This window comes from Mustelus asterias, chromosome 25, assembly GCF_964213995.1.
Source record: "Mustelus asterias chromosome 25, sMusAst1.hap1.1, whole genome shotgun sequence".
NCBI lineage: Eukaryota > Metazoa > Chordata > Chondrichthyes > Carcharhiniformes > Triakidae > Mustelus > Mustelus asterias.
Window position 1 is genome coordinate 48,374,667 of NC_135825.1, and position 19,291 is coordinate 48,393,957.

A 19,291-nucleotide genomic window follows, 5' to 3' on the forward strand; every position below is an offset into this window, starting at 1 on the left:
TCATACAGCAGTTATCCCAGGGGGAATCTGCAGCACAGTGAGTGGGTTGCAGGATAACTAAGTTCAAGAAGAGGCAACACGTTTTTGCAACTAAGAGAAAACAAGCACATTCTCAAATAATTTGCTCAGTGAAAGCAGGAATCCTGTCAACACTGGCCACGCTGAAACACATCCACACAAGTCAAAGACTTACTGACTCCTCCACACAGTTCTCCGTCTCCCAGCCGCAAGGTTTGAGTGATCTGAACGGAGGCACTGCCTGCAGCAGCTCCTTGTCTGTTAATTCAACTCAGGGAGGGGCTGAAGGGAATGACACAATCAGGAAGTAGAAAAGGAAACCGCGCTTCTCAGAAATGACTGGGCAACACTCAGAGCGGGGCTGCACACAATGGGCTAATGAGCTTTGTCACCAGGACTCCCCGGGGCTTCAAGGCTGTTGTGGCAGAAGTCTCTGGGAGCGGCACTTTCCTTTAAACAGGAGGAATGCCTCCCATTTAAACAGAAGTAGCAATCTGTCCGTTAATGTGGAACATTCGGTTTTAACAGCGTGACGCAGAAGTTCAGGGCAGTGGCCTTCACCGACCACTGTGGTTGTTTTAATTTTTATTCAATGATTAAAGTTACCAAGCCAATGTGTGGAGCGGACTTGGCGAGCCCTTAATCCATCTCCTTGCTTGCCCCAAAAACCAATTCAAATTGAATCCAATTCATGGTCCCCACAAGAGAGACAAACAAGATAAGACATTGCACCCTATCTTGTGCTTAATCTGAGCCAAAAGACCAAGAAGAAGCACACCCCTGCCAGGTGATCATGGTTACACCCCCTCCCCCCCCCCCCCCCCCCGCCCCACCCCCCTTACAGTACTCTACATTTGTTTACCAATTAGATGAATCTCACACTCCAGGAATGTGAACCACCACCTCCTGAGAAAATCAAGTCGCCACTTGCAACATTTCCGATCCAACAACCATCTTTTCATAATCTCCTTCCTCTCCTCATGGTGGGACGTCCTGAATTAGACGCAATAAAAAAAGAGAGGTAGTTGTCCCTCCGTGCCTCACTCTCCACGGTGAGTCCCATTCGGCAAATCGACTGTGAAAGTCGTCACTCCTGAGCTCGACCCTGTTTCCACCCAGCTTTGTAACAGGGTAGGATATTTATGGCAAAGGTTTTTCGCACCTCTCCCCAGTGTGCCTCAGAATTCCAAAGTGGAAAGAGAAGATCAGCTGAGGAGGGAGCCCAGGGACAGTGCAGTTTTTAGTTTATTTATTAGTGTCACAAGTAAGCTTACATTCGCACTGCAATGAAGTTACTGTGAAAATCCCCTAGTGCCACACTTCAGCGCCTATTCGGGTACACTGAGGGAGAATTTAGCATGGCCAATGGACTTAACCAGCATGTCTTTCGGACTGTGGGAGGAAACCGGAGCACGCAGAGAAAACCCAGGCAGACATGGGGAGAACGTGCAGGCTCCACATAGACAGTGATCCAAGCCGAGAATAGAACCTGGGTCCCTGGCACTGTGAGGCAGCCGTGCACTGTGCCACCATGCCGCAGGGAGGGAGGGGGGTGGAGAGGTAATGCTGACAGCAGTGGCGGTTAAGGACTAGGAGGTAAAGCCAAGATCCATGCTGAAGAGAGGGAGGGGGAAGGGAGCAGCCCAGAGGTGGTGTAGAGAAGATGGGAGATCAGGACAGTGCTCGGGGAAGGGATGGCAGGGGAGTAGGAGACTGGCAGCATGGCCTTGTGAGGTTAGAGTCGGAGACTTTCTGTTTACCATTTAAGGAATTGATATTCTTGTTGGTCTGTAGTGAAATTTCAAATGTTACTTTATGTTTATTACTGTTCTGGTTTGAAAATCCCCCAAAATTTTGAAGTAAAAGTTTGAACAGAAGTTCATAAACACCATGGCTACAAGAACAGATCAGGGGCTGGGTATTCTGTGACCAATGACTTACAACATACAGGAAGGGGTGCAGAATGGAGATGTAATTGGCAAATGAATTTCAACATAAATAACTTTGTGTAGGAAGGTTAAGGGGGGGTCACATACAGCTTGAGTAATGTCACGAGGCTATGCCCCTTTGTTTTTGAAAATATGAATTTTCAACTTTCAATTGGCTGGAAATTTTACAATTTGAAATGAGACAGTGCAAACTTCTTAAAATTCCGAGGCACCCTCTAAAAGGAAGGTAAAAAAACAAACAAATCATCCTCATTCTCTGCAAAGTGAGAAACGTTTCCTATATTTCAGAGACCCGTTGAAACCCATCACTGTCTCAGGAAGAGAGAAGTGCTGGATACTAAAACAATGGCTGCCAGTGGCAGACCCAGGCAAAACACCTAGGAAATACACAAGTGGTGACACTTAACAGGCCAGGCTGCAGCCACTGCAGAGATTGCGAGTAAGCAAGGACTCTCCAGTCTCATCCATGGCAGGACCCGTTGCGAGTGAGAAGGGAAAATTTGGCGTTCCAGCCAAAACTCCGTTCACTTTCAGCAGCAGCTGAAAATCCCAGCCACGAACAAAGATGGAAAATTTGGGCCAGGGAATGTCAAGAACGTTTTCAACAAAGATAGCAGGCTGAAAGCTGCTCTCTCGTTCTCGCTCTTGGAACAAGTGTTCCAATTCAGCATGTCCCACTGCGAGGAGAGGAAGGGGATTATGATGAGATGGTTGTTGGACTGGAAGAGTTGCAAGTGGCGGCTTGATTTTCTCAGTAGTCGGGTTGGAAAATGTCCTCTTTCTTTGACTCAGCAAAAACCCTGTTTGATTGGCTCCTTACTGCACACAGTTTAAATATTTAAATACATTCTGATTTGGAAAAGGCACGCACCCTCATGAAAAAGAAACCGAAACCTTTGTTGTGACCAACCAAGGGGGTTGAATAGAGGGGAGCCAGTTCACCCCCTCTCACCTGAACATAATAATTAGTCTAAATTGGATCCAGGCGCAAAGGCAGCAAGTTACTGAAGATAGTGACAGAAGTTAATAAAAAGAGATAAATAGGATAAAGTTGACATTCTTCAAATTAGAAAAGTCACTGAGTGGGTGGAATACATCAGTGCATGACCTCGGATGGTGATTGACATCTGGCAATTCAACTGCAGTGGGCATCACCACTGTACACCATCCAGTCCCTACCATTTTTTGAAACAGTAACCACTGATGGGGGAGGGGATGTGGAGGCTTTGGCCACAATCTTTCAGTCTTCCTTGGCTATGTGGGTGATCATGATGCCCTGTTTGTGAACAGAATTCCCACTCACCTGAAGAAGGAGCTTAAGGCTCCGAAAGCTTGTGTGGCTTTTGCTACCAAATAAACCTGTTGGACTTTAACCTGGTGTTGTTAAACTTCTTACTATGTGGGTGATGCCAGAGCATTGGAGAGCTGTAAACGTTACACCCCTGTTTAAAAAACTGAGGCGGGGGGGGGGCAAATAAACATGGGACTGGACATACCAGTCAGCCATTTGTCATAATAATCCAGCCAAAATAGTATTTGCAAAGGTATGGGCTAATAAATAAAAGCCAACATGAATTTATTAAAGGCATTTTTTTGCTATTTATTAACGACCTGAAGTTGCATGTACAGGACACAATTGTAGGAGATTCAAAACTCAGTAAGATAGCCACAGACACATGGGTTTGCTTGGTATCTTTACACAGACTTCCTTTCTGGGGAAATGTGGGAAGACTGATCAACCTGTTGAAGTGTGTCATGGACACGGCTTTCAGTCAACAAGCCCTGGAGTGGGATTTAAATCCAGAGCTTCTGGATTAGAGGATGGGACAGTGCCAGGGGGCATTGCTGGGAGCGGACCTCAATGGGAGCTGCATTGGGTGGGGGGATTATTTTATATGCAGTGGTGGCTCGGAGCGGAAGTGGGAGCTGGGGGTACCGGCATTGACTATGTGGGTGGGGGCCGGGGTGAAGGGGTCTGATGTTCTGGGGGAGAGGGTGGGTACCAGTAGTGACTGTTGGGGGCGGGAGAAGTTCCGATTCTGAGGGAAGGAACAGTGCCAATTCAGGTGTGGGGAGAAGTGGCGGCTCTGATGGATTGGAGGGGGGGGGGTAACAGTTGTCAATTCCAACTGGGTGGGGGGTGGAAGGGGCGGGTTGCAGGTGGAGGGAAGGCCCTGATACCTCCATGATGGGCTGGAGGTTGGGGGTGGGGGGGTTTATTTACATTCTGATCAGGGCACCCTTTAAACATGGCACCGCGATCTCAGTGCAGCCAGGTTTGTCGGTGTGTTTAGGCCCCGACCCCCACAGGACGCAGTGAAACACGCCCAGCTGTTACAGTGTGGTAAGATCTGGAGAGAAAACACACCGGTTTCTCGGAGAGAAACACATTGTTTTTCTCACTGGAACCCACACTTTGCCAAATTCTGGTAAGAGTACCCTCTGTGTTTTTCCCTACAGATGCTGCATGACTTGCTGAGCTTTTCCAGCATTCTCTGTTTGTTACAGATTCCAGCATCTGCAATGTTTTAAGAACAAAGAACAGTATAGCACAGGAACAGGCCCTTTGGCCCACCAAGTCTGTGTTAGTTACCATAGAATCTGGCTCCTGCCCCATTTCCCAGTGACCCTGACACCAGTCCAGCTGCTTTTGATCGAAAGATACATTAAAAATTGCAAATGCTGCCTGCTATTAAAATCAGTTGGGCCTCGTTCCCTTCCTTGAGGAAGTTTCTAAAGGAAGAACTTGCAGAGTTTGAGATGACTGTCTTATTCTCCACTGCAATGATTATCGAGTAACTGAATTAAAAATGAGTTCATAGGAGGGGACTGAGTGTAGGATAACAAAGTTTGCAGACGACACAAAGATAAGTGGAAAAGTGAATCGTGTGGAGGGCGTAGAAGGTCTGCAGAGAGATTTGGACAGGCTGAGTGAGTGAGCGAGGATCTGGCAGATGGAGTATAACGTTAACAAATGCGAGGTTATTCACTTTGGAAGAAATAATAGCAAATTGGATTATTATCTAAATGGAAAGAAATTACAACATGCTGCTGTGCAGAGGGACCTGGGGGTTCTTGTGCATGAGACGCAAAAACCCAGTCTGCAGGTGCAACAGGTGATCAAGAAGGCAAATGGGATGTTGGCCTATATCGCAAGGGGGATAGAATATAAAAGCAGAGATGTCTTGCTGCATCTGTACAGGGCATTGGTGAGGCCGCAGCTGAAATACTGTGTGTAGTATTGGTCCCCTTATTTGCGGAAGGATATATTGGCCTTGGAGGGAGTGCAGAGAAGGTTCACCAGGTTGATACCAGAGATGAGGGGTGTTGATTATGAGGAGAGACTGAGCAGATTGGGTTTGTATTTGTTGGAATTTAGAAGGCTGAGGGGGGATCTTATAGAGACCTATAAGATAATGAAGGGGCTGGATAGGGTAGAGGTGGAGAGATTCTTTCCACTTAGAAAGGAAGCTAGAACTAGAGGGCACAGCCTCAAAATAAAGGGGGGTCAGTTTAGGGCAGAGTTGAGGAGGAACTTCTTCTCTCAGAGGGTGGTGAATCTCTGGAATTCTCTGCCCACTGAAGTGGTGGAGGCTACCTCGTTGAATATGTTTAAATCACGGATAGATGGATTCCTGATCGGTAAGTAAATTAGGGGTTATAGGGATCAGGCGGGTAAGTGGAACTGATCAACTTCAGATCAGCCATGATCTTATTGAATGGCGGGGCAGGCTTGAGGGGCTAGATGGCCTACTCCTGCTCCTAATTCTTATGTTCTTATTTAGTGCGCTTTCTGTAGCCAATCCGTTGTTATGTGGATAATAAATAAATAGATCTCCAAATGTCAGCTTACAAAGATGCTGACTGCTTGAAGTATTCCTTTTGCACAAAAGGTGAGAGTAGCGATGTCCCATCACTGTCACTGGCCATGCAGCTGCTGAATCTCCCTCCAGCTGTGTGTGACGTAGGTGAGTCACACACTTAGACATACTCAGGTGAGTCACACGCTCCGTGATGCCCAGCTGAGCCTCATGCTCTGCCCTCCACCCTCTTGTTATAAATTCAAGGACCAGTGAAACTCATTTTAAACCACGTTTGGCCATTTCCCCCTTACCTCCCTCTCTGTCCTGCTGTTGAATTTCAGGGCCAATATCGAGAGGTCTAATCTGCAGAGCGAAAAAGTGCTCAGCTCTCCATGTTCCATGTACAGCCACAGATTTGTACACTGATCTTTAACAGGGCTCGAAAAGCTCACAAACTTTCCACGAGCCTTCACCATTTCTTTTTCAGAGAATCCTAGAATCCCTACAGTGCAGAAGGGGGCCATTGAGTCTGCACCGAACACAATCCCACCCAGACCCTATTTCTGTAACCCCTCATATTTACCCTGCTAATCCTCCTGACACTAGGGTCAATTTGATGGCCAATCAACCTAACCTGCACCTGTTTGGAGTGCGGCAGGAAACCCACGCAGACACGGGGAGCATGTGCAAACTCCACACAGACAGTGACTGAGGCCGGAATTGAACATGGGTCCCTGGCACTGTGAGGCAGCAGTGCTAACCACTGTAACCACTTTTGGAGACATGAAAATAAACAGTTTACCAGGTCTGTACAAACAGCAGATAGAGGAATTTCGTAGCAAAGTATTAACTTTTGCTTACCAACCTTAGGAATGATTTTGAAGGCCCACATTAGCCTGCGAGCAGACAGTGTGTTTATTGGGAACTTGCACAGAACAGGAAATATTCCCTGTGCTCCATGGAAAGTTAAAGACAAAATAATGCAATTAGGAAACGTTGGGACCTTTGTGGAGTAATGAAGTGGGCCAAATGGATTTCCTCACCCAATAATGATTGTGTGACGCACACAACCTGCATTTTAACAGCTAGATCCTGATCAAAGTACAGGTTTGGCAAGAATATATTCCACTTGGATCCGGATCTGCCCAAACCACAGATAAAGCCGAACTATCAGCCAATCCCACAGCCCACATCATCATCATCTGAGACTGAGTCAACTCTCCACCCACCCAATAAACACAGAGCGCTGAGTTAACACAGATTGCAGAGAATTAGCTGATTTCCCCACGTGTTGATTTGTTAGTGATTTGACCGCAATTCTCATCGCAGTTTTAAAAAAACTGGATCATTTCTATTTGTATTTGGATCTTGTGTCAAATTTACAGCACAGAACCAGGCTTCTTGGCTCAACAGCTCTGTACCAGATTTAATGGTTCGCATGAGCCTCCCCCTCCGGGATCTCACTCTATTGGCATATCTTTCTACTCCTTTCTCCCGCACGCAGTGTTCAACTAGTTATTCCCCTTAACAACAACAACAACAACCTATATTGATGTAGCACCTTAAGTGATAAACGTCCCAAGATGCTTCACAGGAGCATTATAAAACAAAGTATGACTCCGAGCCTCATTAGGTCAGATGACAAAAAGGCCAAAGAGTTCTTAAAGGAGGAAAGCAAGGTTGAGAGACGGAGGGCTGTAGGGAGGGAATTCCAGAGCTTGTGGCCTTGGCAACTGAAAAGGTACGACCACCAACGGTAGAGCAATTAAAAATGGGGATGCACAAGAGTCCACAATTAGAGGAGTGAGGATATCTCCGAGAATTGAGACTCATTTACTCAGCCTGTCATCATAGGACGACTATCTCATCCCAGGGAGCAACCTGGTGAACCTTTGATACACCGTCCCCAATGTAGGGGACACTTCCTTAAAAATGGAGGCTAACATTGCACACAGTATTCCAGGTGTGGTCTCACCAAGACCTGTACAATTGTAGCAGTCCCCTCACAATAAAGGCCAACATGCCATTGCTTTCCTAATTGTTTGCCATACTAGCATGCTAACTTTTTTGTGTTCTTGCCAACCTATTTGGACATCAAGATTTACAAGTTTTACATCTTTTAAAGAATATTCGGCTTTTCTGTCCTTACGACCAAAGTGAATACTCTCACGCTTCGATACATTATAGTCCATCTGCTATCTTGTTTCCCACTACCTTAACCTGCTCTATCTCTTTGCAGCCTCTTTATGTCTCTCTCACAGCTTGCATTCCCACCTAGCTTTGCATCATAGGTAAATTTAGATAAATTACTCTCTGCTTCAGAGTTAAGTTTAGGTTCAGGGTAAACTGGATTGGATAGGATATGGACAGAAAAGTTTAGGATGAGCTGAGGTTTATGGTAAGGTAGAGGATGGAAGGGAAGGGAAGGGAATTTTGGAATTGTTGAATGGGAAAGTGACAAAAGGCATGGAAAGGGGTTCCAGTGGTTGGTGATCTGAGGTCACTGCAGGTCTGTGTTGCAGAGAGGCCAAGCAGGTGACCTTAAGTGGGTTTAGCGTCAGTAGTGTTAGGGGAGTGTTGGGTGGAGCTGAATGGTGAGGTTGTTGTGCACCCAGCCTGAGCTGTATGAAGATCAGAAGCTCCATTAAACAGCACCAGGTTTTACCTTCAGAGCGGGCAGGAATTCCACTTGGATCCGGATCTGCCCAAACCACAGATAAAGCCGAACTATCGGCCAATCCCACAGCCCACATCATCATCATCTGAGACTGAGTCAACTCTCCACCCACCCAATAAACACAGAGCACTGAGTTAACACAGATTGCAGAGAATTAGCTGATTTCACCACGTGATGATTTGCTGGTGATTTGACCGCAATTCTCATGGCAGTTTTAAAAAAACTGGATCATTTCTATTTGCAATTGGATCTTGTATCGAATTTACAGCACAGAACCAGGCTGCTTGGCTCAACAGCTCTGTACCAGATTTAAGCACAAAAAGCTCCAACAAACATCAACATTCAATAAACAGTTGCCAATACTTGTCTGAGAAGGCAGGCATGGCTTGGGTTTGTTGCCTCATCCTATACGTGGCATCTCTGACAGTGCAGCACTCAGCACTATTAGCCCTGTCTGCAGTGACACTTAACTCACAAACTCTGACAGCACAAACGCCACTAACTGAACAATAGCAAGGAGCAGGGACAGCAGCGGTGAGGTAATGCCAAATGTGTGAAAACTCTTTCAGCTGTCATCTTCCTTTCTGAGTAAATTAATAATCATTTTCCTTTTTCAATAAATGATCTTAGTACTCAGAATGAAGTTTGTAACAGAATGAAATTATGAAGTTTACAAGAAAATCATTAAACTTCTCTGGATGACTTTGTTCAGTTACTGTACCTCCACAGTCAGAGTTTGTGGGTTCAAGTGCCATTCCAAACAGGGCTGATAGTGCTTCACCATCAGAGGTGCCACGCCTATAGGAAGAGACATTAAACACAAGCCTTGCCCGCCTTCTCAGACAAGTGTAATTGATCTCTTCAGAGAAACAGCAGGCATGTTCTCCCAAGTCTTGGCCAATATTTATCCCTTAATCAACCACTGCTTGAACAAACTGGTTATTATCTTATTGATGTTGTGTGGGATCTTGCTGTGTTATGCCACCGTGCCACCCCATGCACAACCTTGATCTCTCACTTCAGCGGCACTGACTCTATCTCAAAGTTGTCCTGGTCTATTTAGCTGAAAGGTCACAGACCTGAAACTTCAACTCCCCACTGACCTGCTGAGTATTTCCAGCATTTCTACTTTTCTGACCTAAAAATAGATTATCTGGTCATTTATTTCATTGTTTCTAGTGGGACATTGCAATGTTCAAACTAACTATACATTTTGTAAATTACAGTGATGACTACATGTCAAAAATAACAAATTAACTAGAAATCATCTTGAAAGGTCCAGAGGTATTTAAAAAATATAATAGAAATGAAAGTTCTATTATATTTGTTCTCCCTGGAAAGACGGAGAATGAGGGGAGATCTAATAGAGGTGTACAAGATTATGAAGGGTATAGATAGGGTGAACGGTGGGAAGCTTTTTCCCAGATCAGAAGTGACGTTCACGAGGGGTCACGGGCTCAAGGTGAGAGGGGCGAAGTATAACTCAGATATTAGAGGGATGTTTTTTACACAGAGGGTGGTGGGGGCCTGGAATGCGCTGCCAAGTAGGGTGGTGGAGGCAGGCACGCTGACATCGTTTAAGACTTACCTGGATAGTCACATGAGCAGCCTGGGAATGGAGAGATACAAACGATTGGTCTAGTTGGACCAAGGAGCGGCACAAGCTTGGAGGGCCGAAGGGCCTGTTTCCTGTGCTGTACTGTTCTTTGAAAGTCTTTCTTTGTGTGCATGTGTGTGTCCATGTGTGCATCTATGTGTGCCCATGTGCATGTATATGTGTGACAGTGCAGCACTCAGCACAGTGTGCCTGCATATGTGTGCCTGTGAGTACGTATGTGTCCATGTGCATATATACATGCGCCTGTGTGTGTTTATGCATGCCCATATGTGTGTCCATGTATGTATTTAGGTGCACCCGTGTGCATGCATGTGTTTCCATGTGTGCATATGTGTGCCCGTGTGCATGCAAGTGTCCATGTGCACCTATATGTGTGCGTCCGTTTGCGTGTATATATGTGCCCACGTGCGTGTATATGTGCCCATGTGTGTGCACCCATGTGTCCCCATATCTATGTATTTGTGCCCATGTGAACATATGTGCACCTGTGCCCATGTGTATGTGTGTACCCATGTGTATGTGTCACTAGGCATGTGCATGTGCTCCCATGTACATGTGTATGTGTGCCCGTGTTTATGTGTCCCCACGTGCGTGTGAATGTGTGCCCGTATGCATGAATGTGTGTGTGTGCCATATGAGTGTATATGTTTGGCTGTGCGTGCATATGTGTGTGACGCTGTACGTGTATATGTGCGTGTGTGTATATGTGTGACTGTGTGTGTATGTGTGACAGTGCGTATGTATATGTGTGACAGTGCGTATGTATATGTGTGACTGTGTGTGTGTATATGTGTGCATGATTATTAACTGTGAATCTTTTCTCTGTTAGCCTTTACCTTCTAAAAACGGTCAGTGCTGAGCATAGTTGTCAACCACCAAGAGCCCTGGCTGCAGGAATGAAGAGACTCTTCATTAGAACTGTGCTTAGTCCTGAAATATTAACCTGCCAGCTGCAGCTGAGAAACCTGCCTTTTGACTTTGTTCCCCATTTACAGTATTTCTATTTTTAGGTTTTATTTCTGGACAAAGTCAGCACTGCAGCAGATGCTGTCATTACTGCATTGTGAGCATCAGTGATGTTGGCAGCAATGCAAATTAGCCTGCGGAAATCAATAATCTCTTTCAAAGGTTGTCCTAAAAATCTGCAGCAGCACCTAGCAGTGTCAAAATGATCAATTTCTTAACGTTAGCTCAACCTCTCTGTAAGGTACATAACACTGAGAGTCGGACACTCAGTGAGATCAATTTGGGGCAGCACTGGGCTCGCTCTACACTTTCAGGAAACTAGTACTGGAAAATCACAAGATGGCTAATGGGGTGGGAGGATTGCCAGAGCATTGGTATCATCTCTCCTGCCAGCAGTTTAAAATCCATTTGTTTAAGTAAGATTCTTGATGCCATTTAAAGCAGTAAACTGATAGTAAACAGATTCTAGGCAGCCATTCAGAATTTGTATATTGGCCAGCTTAAAACAGCAGCAACTTTTAGAACAAGTCCAATCTCCATTATATCCAGCAACCGGGTATTTGCAAAAAACATTCTGGCTGCTCAAATTACAGAATCACATTGAATTTCCAATTCATGTCTCTGGGATTTTCCAGCCATTCCCGCTGGTGGGAGCTTCCAGTCCCACCGAGGCTGACCCCACACCCACAGCGGGTTTCCCAATTTCAGAGCCAGCGAGCCACGCGAATGGACATTGACTTCGGCAGGACCAGAAGATCCCACCGGCAGCCAAAGATTCGCTGCCTCCAACACAGAAAACCCTACCATGGTGGGGATGTCAGAACACTTCAGCTCTCTCTAATCCTAGCCCTCCATTCCCATTCACCCTATCCCGGTCTCTAATCCCAGCTCTCTATTCCCATTCACCCTATCCCGGTCTCTAATCCTAGCCCTCCATTCCCATTCACCCTATCCCGGTCTCTAATCCCAGCTCTCCTTTCTATTCACCCTGGAATATTGTGTGCAGTTCTGGTCACCTCACTATAAGAAGGATGTGGAAGCGCTGGAAAGAGTGCAGAGGAGATTTACCAGGATGCTGCCTGGTTTGGAGGGTAGGTCTTATGAGGAAAGGTTGAGGGAGCTAGGGCTGTTCTCTCTGGAGCGGAGGAGGCTGAGGGGAGACTTAATAGAGGTTTATAAAATGATGAAGGGGATAGATAGAGTGAACGTTCAAAGACTATTTCCTCGGGTGGATGGAGCTATTACAAGGGGGCATAACTATAGGGTTCGTGGTGGGAGATATAGCAAGGATATCAGAGGTAGGTTCTTTACGCAGAGAGTGGTTGGGGTGTGGAATGGACTGCCTGCAGTGATAGTGGAGTCAGACACTTTAGGAACATTTAAGCGGTTATTGGATAGGCACATGGAGCACACCAGGATGATAGCGAGTGGGATAGCTTGATCTTGGTTTCAGATAAAGCTCGGCACAACATCGTGGGCCGAAGGGCCTGTTCTGTGCTGTACTGTTCTATGTTCTATGTTCTATCCCAGTCTCTAATCCCAGCTCTCTATTCCCATTCACCCTATCCCGGTCTCTAATCCCAGCTCTCTATTCTATTCACCCTATCCCGGTCTCTAATCACAGCTCTATATTCCATTCACCCTATCCCGGTCTCTAATCCCAGCTCTCTCTTCCCATTCACCGTATCCCAGTCTCTAATCCCAGCTCTCTATTCTATTCACCCTATCCCAGTCTCTAATCCTAGCCCTCCATTCCCATTCACTCTATCCCGGTCTCTAATCCCAGCTCTCCTTTCTACTCACCCTATCCCGGTCTGTAATCCCAGCTCTATATTCCATTCACCCTATCCCGGTCTCTAATCCCAGCTCTCCTTTCTATTCACCCTATCCCAGTCTCTAATCCTAGCCCTCCATTCCCATTCACCCTATCCCAGTTTCTAATCCCAGCTCTCTATTCCATTCACCCTATCCCAGTCTCTAATCCCAGCTCTCTATTCTATTCAACCTATCCCGGTCTGTAATCCCAGCTCTCTATTCTATTCACCCTATCCCGGTCTCTAATCCCAGCTCTCCTTTCTATTCACCCTATCCCAGTCTCTAATCCCAGCTCTCTCTTCCCATTCACCCTATCCCGGTGTCTAATCCCAGGTCTATATTCCGTTCATCCTATCCCAGTCTCTAATCCCAGCTCTATATTCTATTCGCCCTATCCCGGTCTCTAATCCCAGCTCTATATTCCATTCACCCTATCCCGGTCTGTAATCCCAGCTCTATATTCTATTCACCCTATCCCAGTCTCTAATCCCAGTTCTCTATTCTATTCACCCTATCCCGGTCTCTAATCCCAGCTCTATATTCCGTTCATCCTATCCCAGTCTCTAATCCCAGCTCTCTATTCTATTCACCCTATCCCGGTCTCTAATCCCAGCTCTCCTTTCTATTCACCCTATCCCGGTCTCTAATCCCAGCTCTCTATTCTATTCACCCTATCCCAGTCTCTAATCCTAGCCCTCCATTCCCATTCACTCTATCCCGGTCTCTAATCCCAGCTCTCCTTTCTACTCACCCTATCCCGGTCTGTAATCCCAGCTCTATATTCCATTCACCCTATCCCGGTCTCTAATCCCAGCTCTCCTTTCTATTCACCCTATCCCAGTCTCTAATCCTAGCCCTCCATTCCCATTCACCCTATCCCAGTTTCTAATCCCAGCTCTCTATTCCATTCACCCTATCCCAGTCTCTAATCCCAGCTCTCTATTCTATTCAACCTATCCCGGTCTGTAATCCCAGCTCTCTATTCTATTCACCCTATCCCGGTCTCTAATCCCAGCTCTCCTTTCTATTCACCCTATCCCAGTCTCTAATCCCAGCTCTCTCTTCCCATTCACCCTATCCCGGTGTCTAATCCCAGGTCTATATTCCGTTCATCCTATCCCAGTCTCTAATCCCAGCTCTATATTCTATTCGCCCTATCCCGGTCTCTAATCCCAGCTCTATATTCCATTCACCCTATCCCGGTCTGTAATCCCAGCTCTATATTCTATTCACCCTATCCCAGTCTCTAATCCCAGTTCTCTATTCTATTCACCCTATCCCGGTCTCTAATCCCAGCTCTATATTCCGTTCATCCTATCCCAGTCTCTAATCCCAGCTCTCTATTCTATTCACCCTATCCCGGTCTCTAATCCCAGCTCTCCTTTCTATTCACCCTATCCCGGTCTCTAATCCCAGCTCTCTATTCACACTATCCCGGTTTCTAATCCCAGCTCTCTCTTCCCATTCATCCTATCCCGGTCTCTAATCCCAGCTCTATATTCCATTCACCCTATCCCGGTCTCTAATTCCAGCTCTCTATTCTATTCCCCCTATCCCGGTCTGTAATCCCAGCTCTATATTCTATTCACCCTATCCGGGTCTCTAATCCCAGCTCTCTATTCTATTCACCCTATCCCGGTCTCTAATCCCAGCTCTCTATTCTGTTCACCCTATCCCGGTCTCTAATCCCAGCTCTCTATTCTATTCACCCTATCCCGGTCTGTAATCCCAGCTCTCTATTCTATTCACCCTATCCCAGTCTCTAACCCCAGCTCTCTATTCCATTCACCCCATCCCGGTCTCTAATCCCAGTGCCCCGGGTCATCCATTCTGAGGACACCAGCCCAAGAACATCTTGAGCATGGCCAATGGACACACTCAGGGTGTATGACCAAACCAAACACAAGATTCGAGGACAATATACAAGTTGTCTACAACTGGCCTTTGTCTTTGTTCTTTACACGACAGAGCAGCAGGGAGTGAGGAGAAGACACAATGGACAATGCACCAGCTACAACAGCTTAATCTATGCTTCCCCCTACGTAACTATTAATGTATTGTCAGCCTGTTTAATCGGTATGTTATAAAATGGTTTGCATATGCTTACTGTTCACACACACTGTTAAATCTCAGTGTCACCGGTCATCCAAATGGGAAAGATGTAGACTGAGTAGTCACATGATGGCGTGGTTAATTAAGCAGTCAAGTGAAGGAAGAGTGGGGGTTCTCTCTGGAGCGTAGGTAGATTACAAGTATGTAAGAGCTCCTCAGATTAGTCAATAAACTATTATTTGTTATAAGTCCTTGGTCGCCAGTCTTTGGGAACACAGCACTTCCACAGTATGCCCTCGGGTCTGTTCCTCCATTCAGTGAACTCCTGGCTGATCTGTATCTTAACTCCATCCACACACCTTAGCTCCATGTCTTTTCATGTCCTTATCTAGCAAAAATGTATCAATCTCAGATTTAAATAATTGATTGAGGTAGCGTCTACTGCTTCTTGAGGGAGAGAGTTCCAAAAATCTACTACCTTTTGCATCAAGAAATGTTTCCTAACCTCGCTTCTGAATTTCGTATATACGATTTTAACGTTATATCCTTTTGTCCTAGATTCTTTCACCAGCAGAAAAATCTTTCTTACCCTATCAATCTCTTTCAAAATCCAAAAAAATCCTCAGTCACCTAGCCACTTAACTTGTATTCAAGAAATGCCCCTCCTTTTCTATAACTCCAGTATGGTCCACCACTGAACACATCTTCCCCTCACCTCCCCTGTCAGCATTCTGTAGGGACCATTCCCTCCTTGACACCCTGGTCCACTCCTCCATCACTCCCAACACCTTATTCCGCCCACTCAATCGCAGGAGATGCAACACCGGCCTCTTTATCTCTTCACTGTCGCAGATCCCAAACACTCCTTTCAGGTGAAGCACCAATTCACTTACACTTCTTTTAATTTAGTCTTCTGCATTCGCTGCTAATATTGCAGTCTCCTCTACAATGGGGAGACTAAATGCAGACTGGGTGTCCACTTTGGAGTACACCAACACTCAGTCTATAAGCATGACCCACAACCTTCCTGTCGCTTGCCACTTCAATTCACCACCTTGGTCTCGTGTCCATATTCCCATCCTTGGCCTGCTGAAATGTTGTAGTGAAGCCCACCCAAACTGGAGAAATAGCACCTTATCTTTTGATTAGGCACTTTTCAGCCTTCTGGATTTAACATTAAATTCATCAACTTCAGACCATGAACTCTGATCAACTTCGATATTTTTTCCCAACTCCCTCCCTCCACAGGGCCAGTCTGTAACTTATTCTTACTTATTGCTTTCGGAGAACTCTGACACTTTTTCCATTATTAATCCAATTGCTATGTGATCTTTATGCCACTATTAGCACTCGTTTTAGTCTTTAACACTACCATTAATACTTCCTTTGTCTTGTGTTCAAAACATCTTTATCAGATCTCTCCTGAGCTCCCACCTATCCCTACCTTTCTATTTTGCTCAACCTTCACCCCATCTACCCCCCTCTCTTCAACTGTATAAAACCCATCACATTTCTACCCCTCTTAAATAGTATAAGAGAGTCATACGGACTTAAAATGTTAACTCTGTTTCTATCTCCACAGATGTTGCCAGACCTGCTGAGATGCTCCAGCATTTACTGTTTTTGTTCACAGAACACAAGCTTACTTCACCGAATCTCTCTTTGTCATCCATTCCAGCAGGAATCATGAGAATGGTAATCAAGAACCTCAACCCCATTAGCACTGAGGCAAACTCCCTAACTACATCCTGTGATTAATTATCTCTATACAGGGTCACATTTCAGTAGATGCAGGAGCTGATAATAACCCTGTACTGTACACTACAAGGCATATGTATAAATAAATGCAAAGTAACCCAACCTTCCGCTGCTGGTTAATACAATATAATCGGAGAAAAAGGGACTGGCTGTTTAGCAGGAGTGACTTTAGTCCAGAGTAAGGTTGAACTTGGCTCCAGGAGTTGCAGCAAACTGACCTAGGAATAACTCAGCTAGTCCCCTTTCCCTGTCTCTGCACAGTCTCTGCTTAAAAATCTCAGTAAGAAGTCTCACAACACCAGGTTAAAGTCCAACAGGTTTATTTGGTAGCAAAAGCCACTCGCTTTCGGAGCGCTGCTCCTTTGTCAGGTAAGTGGGAGATATGTTCACAAACAGGGCATATAAAGACACAAACTCAATTTACAAAATAATGGTTGGAATGCGAGTCTTTACAGGTAATCAAGTCTTAAAAGGTACAGCCTCACAGCGCCAGGGACCTGAGTTTGGTTCCAGCCTCAGGGGACTGTCTGTGTGGAGTTTGCACATTCGCCCCGTGTCTGCGTGGGTTTCTCCAGGTGCTCCGGTTTCCTCCCACACTCCAAAGATGTGCGGGTTGGGTGGATTGGCCATGCTAAATTGTCCCTTAGTGTCAGGGGGACTAGCTAGGGTAAATACTTCTGCACTTTGATTCTATGATTCTATCTTTCACCTTTCCCAGTTCTGATGAGTGGTCACTGATCTGAAACAGTGGGCGGGAGTTTACGGCCTTGCTCGTCCCAAAACCGTAAAATCCCACCCAAGGTCAACGGATCTTTCCATGGTTTGCCCCTCATCCGCTCTGATTCCCGGGGCCGGCGGGATGGTAAAATTCCAGCCATTAACTGCTTTACTTTTCACAGATGATGCCTGACCTGCTGAGTTTTTCCAGCATTCTTCTGTTTTTATTTCAAATTTTCCAGCATGACAGAATCCTGTGTTTATCTACACATGTATATCTAATTGGAGGTTTATTTTCTACTCAGGGAACAAAGTCAAAAGGCCGGATTGTCCACGAGAGAATTCTGTGCCAGTCCAAAGGTCATCATTATTATTGTGTGCTGATTAGCACTGTTGATTGAAGTCGGTTTGGTGAATTGCTTTGCTATCTTGCCTTTATTAAATAATAGAAGCGATACTGAAAGAAGTAAACAATTAATTCCTGGTACGATCTAATGCAGTTAAAAGTACCTTGTGATGCTGAGTCATACAGATTGGGAAGGTCCCAGGTTCCAGCTCCAAGTCTATGCAGTTAACTGATCCACAATCAATATTCTTGGAGTTAACATTGACCAGAAACTCAGCTGTATAAATACTGCAGCTACAAGAGTAGGTCAGAGCCTGGGAATTCTGCAATAAGTAACTCACTTCCTGGCTCCCCGAAGCTTGTTCACGCCCACCATTTACACAAGTTAGGAGTGTGATGGAAAACACCAACCTTTATTGAGGCACCATCGAAAACATTCTTTCTGGTTGTATCGCAGCTTGGTATGGCTCCTGCTCTGTCCAAGAAACTACAAAGGGTCGTGAACGAAGCCCACTCCATCACGCAAACTGGCCTCCCATCCATTGACTCTGTCTACACCTCCCGCTGCCTCGCTAAAGCAGCCAGCATAATCAAGGGCCCCACGCACCCCGGACATACTCTCTTCCACCTTCTTTCGTTGGGAAAAAGGTCTGCGGTCACATACCAACCGACTCAAGAACAAGCTTCTTCCCTGCTGCCATCAGATTTTTGAATGGATCTCCCTCATATTAAGCTGATATTTCTCTACACCCTAGCTATGACTGCAACACTACATTCTGCACCCTCTCCTTTCCTTCTCTACGGTATGCTTTGTCTGTATAGCGTGCAAGAAACAATACTTTTCACTGTAACTCATACATGTGACAATAATAAATCAAATCAAATCAAATCCTCTCCGCTTGCCTGGATAAGTGCAGCTTCAACAACACTCAAGAAGCTTGACATCATCCAGGCCAAAGCAACCCATTTGATTGGCATCCCATCCACCACCTTAAACATTCATTTCCTCCACCACCACGCACAATGGCAGCAGTGTGTACATCTACAACTCACCAAGGCTCATTTGACATCACCTTCCAAACCCACAAACTCTACCTTCCCGAAGGACAAGGGCAGCAGAAGCTTGGGAACAGCACCTCTCCAAGTTGCACACCATGTTAACTTTGAAATATATCGTAATTCCTTCAATGTCATTGAGTCAAAATCCTGGAACTCCCTCCTTAACAGCACTGTAGGTGTACCCACACCACATGGACCGCAGTGGTAGAAGAAGGCAGCTCACCACCACCTTTTCAAGGGCAGTTAGGGATGGGCAATAAATGCTGATGTGGAGATACCGGCGTTGGACTGGGGTAAACACAGTAAGAAGTTTAACAACACCAGGTTAAAGTCCAACAGGTTTATTTGGTAGCAAAAGCTTTTGCTACCAAATGTGTGGCTTTTGCTACCAAATAAACCTGTTGGACTTTAACCTGGTGTTGTTAAACTTCTTACAATAAATGCTGGCCAGCCAGCAACACCAACATCCCATAAAGGAATAAAAGTAAGTGTGGATCTCAGCAAGTCATCATA

At 45.7% G+C, this 19,291-nt stretch overlaps 2 protein-coding genes across 6 annotated transcripts in view; one reads left to right on the plus strand and one right to left on the minus strand.

Annotated features, from left to right (window-relative positions):
• The window catches only part of LOC144479158 (F-actin-monooxygenase mical1-like), a 125,567-nt gene extending 125,271 nt beyond the window's left edge, over nucleotides 1-296 (minus strand). For 2 of the 5 annotated variants that reach the window (XM_078197721.1, XM_078197720.1), the window contains exon 1: nucleotides 194-280. The gene's annotated coding sequence lies outside the window, so the exon portion shown is untranslated. Of the gene's footprint in view, nucleotides 1-193 lie in introns of all 5 variants that reach the window. The other 3 variants (XM_078197724.1, XM_078197722.1, XM_078197723.1) reach the window with 3 other exon arrangements.
• The window catches only part of rpl10a (ribosomal protein L10a), a 368,503-nt gene that overhangs the window by 317,596 nt on the left and 31,616 nt on the right, over nucleotides 1-19,291 (plus strand). The gene's annotated exons all lie outside the window — the stretch shown is intronic.